Raw genomic sequence first — 10,826 nt, 5'->3', positions numbered from 1 at the left:
TTCACAGCCACGTCCAATCTTTGCTGTTTCAAGGTATCTTTTCACAATAAGTCAGGTCTCATTCTATCCATGAGATATCTATAAACAGGTAATAGGCATGTGGGGGAATTTGCACAACTTTGCTTTCATTTATGGTTTTGTTATTCACCATGGCAAGATTTAAACTGAACTATATATCACATAGATTACCATTTTTTGTTACTTTTGAAGTTTATCTTATTATATTGTCTGCCTGATAATACAAAATTTCCCCAAAGCAAACTGTTCATGTATTAAGACAATAAAGAATTTCCATGCTGACCTTGATTGATCTTATCTGTACTGTATAGATAATTTCTAGATGCCACAGCTGGGTACATCTTCTTTCATGCTGAGCCTGCATGGATGAAGTGAGATGAGAATTATAAAGGTCACAGGGAACGAAATAAAACCCTTCATCATATCTTAGCAGAGCTCAGATACTTCAGAGCAATGATTTCCCTGCACCTCCTTCTGAAAACATGCAGAAACCATAAATGAACTTCTACTAACCATTTATTGAATCCACAAATAGTCTCTCGGTGGATGTCACAAACATAAAAGGTAGAGCATCAAAATAACCCCTCATCTCTTTTTTTGATCTTTGAAACACTTTCCCTCTATTCAGGGTTATGCAGGGCACCCCTGTAGTGCCATCAAAACAGATTCCAGATGAGCTCACATTTCTCTCAGATGCACTCTAACCATACAGAAACAGAAACCCTATTTAAATTAGACCACATGTGATTTTTGTGGCACCTACCTGCTACCTAAAGAAATACCATTATGCAAACCTTCATGCTACACTCCATGTGTGATAAATCCTTGGTGTGTCCCAATTTATTAATATCCAAAATATGATTATTCTGTTACATTTTTTATTTTATGTATGGTCAGACTACACGCCTATAGTTTTATATAGTACACAAAGTTACTGAGAGAAATAGATTAGAGAATATTCATACTTTGCTATTAAAGTGTTATTTCCCAGAAGTTGTTTATAGAAGCTGTATTTACAGGTATTTTCACCAGGCTGATGAGCTGTAGGGGCCATACAGCCCCTATACAATCTTGCCGGACCAATATCTACAGGTCCCCTCTTGTGTGAACATCTGAGCTCTGGGCCATCTGGAGGAATAGGAGTCTGGTGTCAGATGCATTTGATCATTGATGCCATTTCCTGATCCAAAAATACTGTAAAGCACAGTGGGGTGAATTGACATAACAGCATAAGGATCCCAGCCTTTGGAAGTGGTCTGCTAACAAACCTGAGTGCAAACCACAGCTTTGGAAAGCAAAGAATTGGATTGAATTATGAGTGTGAAGCCCAGCACTTTGTAAAGGACTTGCATCTGACAGCACACTGCAGCCATAGGAGCTGGTTAATGAACAGCTGGACACTCAAAAAGTTTTCTAAATTTGGGGGTTTCTTCAGGTAAGTGAACTTAGGGTGCAGGATTGCACACAAGGCAAGGCAATTTGTGGAACACTGCTGGCCTGGGTGAAAGCTTTCTGGATTGCTCTTTAAAGTAATTTTTCCTTGGGGAGGGAGCACTATCTGCAGTTAAAACTAGAAAAGCTGAAGCACAATCCTCAGACCTTTCTTTTCTTTTTTTTTTTCAATTTTCTCAGTTTAGAGATTCTGGAGAAACAGCAATGGCAGCTGGCTGTTGGAAAAGTTGTCATGCAATAGGTCAGAGGCAAAGGTAGAGTGTGCCAGTTGGTCTGAATGACCTCCTTAGATTGATGATATTAAGTGTTCCCAGGGTTTGTGAGAGGAGGAGGCTAGGGTACGAACTGATTGCATACCACACTCTCCAGGAAAACCTTCCCCTCTGGAAGCACACACTTGATGCCAAATGCACAGTTGCCTTCACTGCAATGACACCAGCTGAATGTCTTCTTCACACTCGTGTATTTGAACCTGACCCAGACACAGCAGGGTCTCAGCTGATTATCTCACATTACAGATGTGCATGCTCACAACAGATTTATTGACTAGTGTGTTCTGGAAATACCTCTCTCTTTCCCGCCCCCTTTCTTCAGAGCTTCTCAGGAAAAACACACATGCACCTCCCTCCCACAACACACATCCTGCTCGCAATGTCTTCTGGATTTCTGACTCATTTAGAGTGAGAATCAAATCTAAGACGTATCATAGGTGCTACCCACAATTTCATTCCTGGTCCACACCTTCTTTCAGAATTCCTGAAAAATTGCCTATCAGGGAAAGATAATCTTCCTGCAAAAGAAACTCAGAGTATTGTGAAAGGATCAGAGAAAATAGTAGCTGCATACAGCAGCTTTATTACTAATTTAACTGCATAGAATAATTAATTGTTTGAAGCATTTGAGATCCAACAGGTCTGCCCCACCATTTCTTGACTTTCTTAGTCCTGTCTCATCAGTGACTGAACTTCTAAGCAAAATTTCACTGTATGTTTGCCAGTTAGGAGAGCAGTTTGCTGCCAAACCAAGAAAAGCATAAGAAGACTGCAAATTGATTCTGTTAGGAGGTGAAATTGCAGGAGTGATCTGGTGTTCCACTGATGTTATCTCACAGGCTTCTGTCAACACAGAGGTCGCTCAGCCATTGTTGCTTTCCTAATGATTTCAGCCAGTTGGCCTCTCACACTCACAGAGTTGACTGACTTGACTCACATCTAAACTCTTGACATACATCTAAACTCTTTTGAGCACGGTCTGAGGAAGAGAAAAGCATCCTGGTCACTTAACTCCAACCTTCATGTAGTCTGTGAGCAATGGATTTTCCTGTTTTGATATTTTCAATCCAACTAACTCTTTTTTTAGAGTAATTTTGAAGAGGAGCTGTTCTAGTAAATACTTTCTGTAAAGGTTTTACCCTACTTCAGGCGTGACAGTATTTGATATATGCAAACACTGAGAAATTAATTTTAGTAGTGTCAGAATGGCTTCTCTCTCACTCCTTTCTGTTGGTGGTTAAGAAGTTGAAGGGCAGGTGCATCCTGCACAGCATGAGAACTGGAGGAGCAGGGTAAGGGAAGAGTTTATTTCCATCTTCTCTGAATGGAGGCCACACCTGGAATACTGCATCTCTTTCAGATGCCCTGTTAAAAGGGCAATGTGAACAAAATGGTGGGAGCTCCATACAGACCACTGGATGGCACGGGAGCATCCCATGAAGCAGGAGAGTGTGAGGGGCCTGGTCCTCTTCAGCTTGGAGAAGACAAGGCTGTTATCAGAGGGGCTCCGCAAAAGGACAACTGGAAAGAGTCTTAGATGGCAACAGGGAAATTCAGATGTAAAATAAGGCATAAAAACCTCATACCAAGCATTGTTCAGTACTGACAGAAAGGCCAGAGAACCTGGGGAATCTCCACCATTGCCATTCTTCAGAAATCACTTGAAGATGGCCATGAGCAATCTGTTTTCCTTTGGCATTGTCTCTGCTGTGAAGAAGGCCTTGGTCTAGGGAAGTCCCTTCCAGAATAAATCTTTCTGTCAGTAATTCTAAGGGAGATTTAAAAACTTTTGTCATTTTCTGCCTGATTTCATTCTTTGTTCAATTTCAATGAAGAAGTGTCATCAGCAAGTCATGTGGACAATAACTTGGGGATTACTTGTTGGATATTTAGAAATTCCATCTCCCCAACGTCAGACTTCCCTCCCAAATCACCAGCAGCTCTCACCTGCTCTGTTGTCAAATGTAATCTCCTCCACTGAAGGGTCAAAGTCCTTCTCTACCTTTACTTCATCCTCCTATTACTGAAAAACTTAAAAGACTCCCTTGCTAGAGTTTTGGACCTGACACTTCTGCATTTTTTAGAGTCTGTTTTTGATTTAAAAAAAGAAAAAAAAAAAAAAGAAAAAAAATCCTATGCAATAGCAAATGCAAAGTCTCTGACACATTCCCTTCCATATCCCTCCTTGAACCTTTCCTTTTCCGTTTTGTAGGATTGCACTCCTCTCTGGGGCAGGGGTAGCTGTGCCTATGACATTCCAAGCAGAGTGTATGGGCTCCAAGAAAAATTTAGGTTGGCAAGAACCTCCAGAGTATTCTGCTTCATAGTGCTGCTCATGGCAGAATAGAGATTGGGGTGATATTGTCCCATGCTGGTTATGAAGCCAGGGTGGAGAAAGCAGTGTGGGACAGGAAGGTTTGTTACTGTACTGCTGTGAAAATATTTCCTGCAGGGGGCTGAGGGAACAGGAAGTGTTGGGAAAGTGGCCACGGCTGTGTTGGTGGGTGAGGGTAGGAGAAGAGAGGCTGCAGGAAGGCAGAGGGAGCTGAGAGAGACAGCGAGTCTCAGCACAGGTAGCACAGCTTCAGCTGGCCATGGCAGCCACAGACACACAGACAGACACACAGACAAGCTCTGTCCTTAGCTGATGTAGTGTTACTGCAACAGAGGAAGGGCAAGCAGGTGGCCAAGCAACTGCTTCTCCAGGAGAACAGACTGTTAAACAGTCACAGGTGTTTGGAATTAAGCATTGCATGTTACCTTGTTTATCTTCCATTCTTGAGTTCTTTTCTTCCTTTGATAAGAGTAGGGTTCCCTCCAGGAACCCTATGTCCTGTTTTATGCCTCCAGGTATGGGAAATGAGCTAGCTGACTCCCCAAAAGCTTTCTTGACTTTTTCCAGGTTTCCTGGTAATCTTGTGCTCATAGCAACTCCTTCAAGATTTCACCAGGATCTTGCTCATCTTGACAGAAAAGTTATGTTTACAACTGCAATGGAAAGGAAACAAAATGTGAAAGAACTAAGGCAGGCAACAGGAGAAAGCTGGAGCAATGCATAACAACACAAACAGGTATTTGGATGTTTTTTTTTAAATTTGAATATAAGTGATTACCTTCTGTTTTTATCTGATAAGTGAAAATACAAGGAATAATTATAGAGAATAAATGCAAGTGACAGAAATCTCCATGTCCATCCTCTCTTCCTCTCTCCTTCACTAAATGTTTTCTACACTTTCTTAGACACTGCAGCAGGAGTAGGTATAGTCTTATATAAGCATAGTAAACTTTTCTGAAGTCATAGATAGCCAGGCACAGATATACCTGAAGAAAAATAAATCCCTTTACCTGGGTTTTGCCAGGTTCATCGTAACTCACTACTTTGGTCTTCTTTATCTTCCACTTAGAGGAGTAATAGGCCCAAAGCACCAATTTCAGGGCAGTTTCTACTATCAGAAAAAGAAAAAAGATTAACTGGATGCTTAGATGTTACACTCTAAGAGGCATTGCAAGAATCATCAGGTCATAGTGTCAGAAACAAGGAAAGATGTTCCCGCATCTTTATTTTTTTCCATTGTATGAAAGCACTCCAGAATATTGAATTCTTACTGTATATGTGCTGCTTTTCCACCATGCTTCACAACATTCAGGCGTCACCCGCTACATGCCTGAGAAGCAGCTGGACCCTGTCATGCCACAACCATAAACCATCCAGCCTAAGCTGTAAAAATGATAAAGTTTTAGCAGAGACTTCTGTCTACACAGCCCTACACAGTAGGATAGGGTAGATTTCCTCCTCAGTCAGCCTTGGAATGCACAGGATTTTGCTGGTACTTGGAGCCATGTGGACTCATTCTGCTGATATTCAAAATTTAAAATCACTACTGTAGAAAGAGGTACTGTAGATATAAAAAGAGGAACATGAAACTAAGAGACTGGGACCTGAAACCACGGCAAGGTTCACTGTATTGCTGAATTTGCACATACTAGAATCACAAAATCACAGAATTATTTTGGCTGGGAGAGGTCTTAAACACCATCTAGCTGTACACTGTGCCATGAGCAGGGAGATTTTCCACTGGACCAGGTTGCTCAAAGCTGTGTCCAACCTGGCCTTGAACACTTTGAGGGATGGCTCAACCACGGCTTCTCTGGGCAGAGACCAGTGCAAGGAAATCAGGGCAAACTGCAGGTCACAGAGGGACATAAACACTGCAGTGCAGAGCTGCCCTGGGACAGCTGCCACAATGCACAGCTCAGGGCGTGCAGCTGTCATTAGGCAGTGGTGGAGGAGGGCTGAGACTCTGCACTTCCAGGTGAACTTGCACCTGGCAAAAGAGATCATGGAATACCTTGTCATCCCTCCTCCCTTATCAAGGCACTACAGGTTTAAAAGCACAAGGCAGTTGTTTCCACTGGGATCAACCAATCTGTCAGTCAAAGCTAGGAAAACTTACTGTTCCATTATGTGATTTGGGCAGTGGAGGACTGTATCACCAGCATGGTCCATCACTATGATTGATTGTATGAGGTACAGTCAAACATCTCATATTTAGGAACAGTCTGCATGGGAGAGTTTGGCCAGGATCACAGCAATGACCAACATGCTCACCAAGACTTTAGCAGTGGTTGTGTCAAGCCTGAACCCACTGTTACTCAACACTGAAACTGGAAGGAGATAAATCCTTTCAGGAGAGATCCATGAGAAAACTCTCAAAATGACTACACAACACATTATCTGAGCCCACAGAGACATCTCTCCATGAAAGGGCAATATTTATCTGCTCTGAACAGTCCATGAAACAGACCCACTGCTGCTTGCAAGAGAATCTTTATTAGCACCAACCCAAAAGAGGTTACACACAATGGAAGAGGCCAAGGTACCACAAGGGCTTTGTAAAGCAAATCACTGTGGTACCACAAGGGCTTTGTCAATCAAAAGGAAGGGACACAAGCAGAGGTAGAGATCAAGGCCTTAGATTTCCTACTGGGACTGCATCTTCCCTCAGGGTCACAGGATCTGCAGTCTAAGAGTCGCGGCCGGGGCGAAGGGGACGCAGGAAGGAAAGCTTGTCATTGAAGTCAATTTCCTTGTAATTGGGAACGTCTTCATGCTCTCGGGCAAGGTGTCGAGCTCCACTTCCATCGCTGTTTTCACACAGCAGCCAGACACCTCTCTGGACTTTGTGAGAAGACACGATGTCATCATCTTCTCTCCCAGCCAGATTGGTTGCTTCTCTTACTGTTCTGCTCCTCCCTTTATATTCAACGTGTTCGTAGAGAGTGATCTGGGGATTGTGCAGATCTTCGGTGATCAGCTGCAGAGAACTGATCTTGTCATTCATCTCTTTCCCAACAAAGCCATATTCTCCCTCCTCAAATACCAGAAACTGGCCCTTGTACTCAACATGCTCATAAGCCACCCAAGGCTGGCCAATTACTTTCACTGAGGAGATAATATCATTCCAACCCACAGCTGTTAGGTTGGGAGTGTCAGTGGTGAATTCTTTGGACAAACCCTGGAAGTTGGCATGCTCATAAATGATGATTTTGCCCATCTCAGTAGGACTTCAGGTGTTTGGATTCCTTGCTATAGGAGCTGGATGACAGCCTGAAGAAAAGGAAGACAGAAAACAAGCAACTCTTGTAAGAAGACTTTACATACCAGATGCAAAAGGATGGAGAATGTGGAGGGGGGGAAAGGAAAGAAGGGAAAGCAACACATTTTTAACAAAGAATAAACATAGCAGCAGCTGGAAAGGAGTGAAGGCATGACATAGAAATTTTCATTTGGAAGGGAATGTAAAATGAGGTAGGCTATAAAATTACCCAGTTTTAATTAGATATGTGTGTTGGTTTACAGATATCCCCAGAGTAAGTTGTAAAATACTCTCACATTCACCCCCCACAACTGTGTATCACTGGCCCCCTCCACCCCCTCCCTTGGTAAGGTTTGTTTCTCCTGCTGCAGCCATCTCCTCATGCCCTGAAAGATGGGTTCAGTCTCTGCACATGCACGCAGCAGACCCTCACGACTGTGCTGCAGCTCTCAGCTAAAGCCTCCTTCCCTTCCCCTGCATTTCACAGCAGCTGCCCAAGGAACCCTTCCAGCTCTCCTGAGCAAAGTGTGCCTCTTACCTTGATGTCAGCTGCAGGGCTGGGGAGAACTGAGCGCAATTCCTCCAGTGCTGTTTGGGAAGGGTATCTCACCTGCCTCCATTTATAGCTCACTCAAAAGTCTTGTGCAACACCCCAGGTGACAGCATGAAAAGTGATCAAAACTCTCCAAAAACCTGATCAGCCACAGTAATTCAGACACACCAAAGTAATTCAGAGACATTGTGACACATTGGCTGTTGAAGTTTCTTGCTTGTGACAGTTTATAGTCTTGCTCTACTGGGATCAGGATATCTAGGTCACTGAGATGGCACTGAAGAACCAGTTTTTTGAAAAAAATTTCCCTTTTCTCCTTCGAGTCATGGAATCATTAAGGACTCATTCCAAATGCTTGGAGAAGGCCTCCAATATCATCAAGTCCGACCTTTGCCCAAATACCAGCATGCCCACTAATCCATGTTGCAAATGTCACTTCTGCTTCCCTGGCTTCATACCCAGCATGGGACAATATCTCCACATTCTCCATCCTGCTGTGTGCAGTTCAAGACCCCTCAAGGTTCCTTCCAGCTGAAATGCTTCGAGGAGTCCATACACTCTCCTTGGCCTGTCATGGGGACAGCTACCCATGCACCAGAGAGGATTGCAATCCTACAAAACAGCAAAGAAATGGTTCAAGAAAGGATGTGGATGGGAATGTTAAAGGAAATTTGCATTTGCTCTTGCCAAGGTTTGTTTTGGGGCTATTTAATCAATGACAGTATCCAAACAAATGTGGAAGTGTCGCATCCAAAAATCTAGCAAAGGATTCTTGAAAGTTTTTCAGTGATGAGAGGATGAAGTAAAGGTGGAGAAGGACTTTGAGCCTTCAATAGAGGGAATTACATTTGACAAAAGAGCAGGTGAGAACCTGTGGAGGAATGGGGAAGGAAGTCTGACATTGGGGAAATAGAGTTCATAAATATCCAACAAGTAAACTCAAGGTTGTTGTACACATGACTTGATGATGACAGTTTTTCATTGAAATTGAACAATGGATGCAATTAGGCAGCAGTGACAAAGGCCTTTAAATCTTCCTTAGAATTACTGACAGAAAGATTTATTCTGGAAGGGAAGTCCAGGGCCTTGTTCAAAGCAGAGCTACTTCAAAACATGACCAGGTTACTCATGGCCATCTTCAACTGATTTCTGAACAATTGCAATGGTGGAGATTCCCCAGGATCACTGGCCTTTCTTCCAGCACTGAAAAACTCTTTCTTCCAGTGCTGAAAATAACCACAGGGCTATGGTAATTTTCCTTATTTTCAGTCAGAGTTTCCCTGTTACCAGATAAGACTCTTTCCAGATGTCCTTTTGCTGAGCCCCTCTGAGAATCCTTAGCCTTCTCTCTTCCATGGCTGAGAAAAATCTTCCTGATGAGGTCAGAAAATTTTAAATCACATCACCTAGAGAATTTGGATAGTCTGCATACTCAGAGGTTTTCAAGACCTAACTGGATAAAGCCACCAGCAACCATAATTCACCTCACAGCTGTCCCTGTGTTAAGCAGCTGACTGGATCCAATGGCAACCAAAGGTCACTTCCAACTTCAATTACCCACCAATCCCACAATCCTCCAGGCTCCCTGGATCATTCAAGCTCACCACATAAGGACCACGACAGGCAAATCCCAGGATTTCCTGAGCCATATTGCTCCTGAGGAATCTTGCTATAAATAAAGATGATCAATGTCCCTTGTCCATCCCATTCAGCCTTGTCAGACTGATGCTGTCCTGATGGGGACTTCTGTGCACTGACATGGACTCAGTGAGTCTAATGAGCTCCTTTGCACTGTCCTTGCACTCACCAATTAATGTGTCCCTGCAATTTGTCTGTCCTTCATTTAGTGTTTGGGGCTTTCTTGGTGAATTTAGGGTTTTTTGGAGGGAAATTATTCACTATGTGGTTCTCCAGCTTTCCAGGGAGTAGAAGTAGAATCACATCCAACCACCAGTGCAAGAAAAAGAGAACTAAGAGAGCATCTGTGGATCTGTAGGATTTCAACACACAAGATGCTCTTCTGAGAAAGCCCATGTTAGTTCCTACAAAGAGCTGATCAGGATTGAAAGCAAAAGGAAAGAACACTAAAGTTACATGAGAGTGGTTCTTCTGGATCAAAGATTTCAAAAGTAAAAATAAGCTGGGGCAGGACAATCTCTGCTTTGTCATTCTGTAGACAGAAATAGAAACAGTTGATACAAGAAAAATATTAAAAAGAAATATTGTCTGAAGCATTTACTTCAGCCTGAACTGGGGAAATGCTTGGAGTCATATTTAGAACCACAAGATTGATGCTCAACAAGTGTGGAACACCATCCCTAAAAAGATTCAAGTTTTTAATTACCAAACTGACAGTAAAAAGCACCATTTACAACATTCAGTATTTAGCACAAAATAAATATCTGCAAAGATCTCATGCTGAGATCTTTTAGGTGGTCTTTTGCCATGCTTCTGCTTTAAAATTCTGACTTTTAAGCCGCTTTTATACCATATTAATCAGTCCCTATTTTCCCCCCAGTTTCTGGATTCTTCACTGTGACCTTCTGTCTGATTTGGAGACAGCAACATTGGTGCTTTTGTTTATCATCTAAAATAGTACCATGTCCATCTATTACTATGCATAAATATATACATGAATACATGTGTCAAGGAACCAGAGAATGGTTTGGGCTGCAAGGGACCCTAAAGAACCCTTTGAGGGATGGGGCATCCACACCTTCAGAGGGCTGAACATGAACTAGTGTGTTCCCAGGTGGCCAGGAAGGCCAGTGGCACCTGGCCTGTATCAGCAATGGTGTGGCCAGCAGGAGCAGGGCAGGGATCATTCCCCTGTGCTCAGCACTGGTGAGGCCACAGCCGGAATCCTGTTTTCATTTTGGGCCCCTCACTGCAAGAAAGACATTGAGGCGCTGGAGTGAGTCCAGAGAAGGGCAA

General features: G+C 43.0%; 1 pseudogene; it reads right to left on the bottom strand.

Annotated features, from left to right (window-relative positions):
• Positions 1 to 6,706: 6,706 nt before the first annotated feature.
• On the bottom strand, positions 6,707 to 7,942 carry LOC128803144 (epidermal differentiation-specific protein-like; annotated as a pseudogene).
• Between the last annotated feature and the right edge of the window lie 2,884 nt (positions 7,943 to 10,826).

Source organism: Vidua macroura, chromosome 2, assembly GCF_024509145.1.
Source record: "Vidua macroura isolate BioBank_ID:100142 chromosome 2, ASM2450914v1, whole genome shotgun sequence".
Lineage (NCBI taxonomy): Eukaryota > Metazoa > Chordata > Aves > Passeriformes > Viduidae > Vidua > Vidua macroura.
Note: the sequence above shows the minus strand (reverse complement) of the source record. Positions and strands in the feature narration are given on the sequence as shown.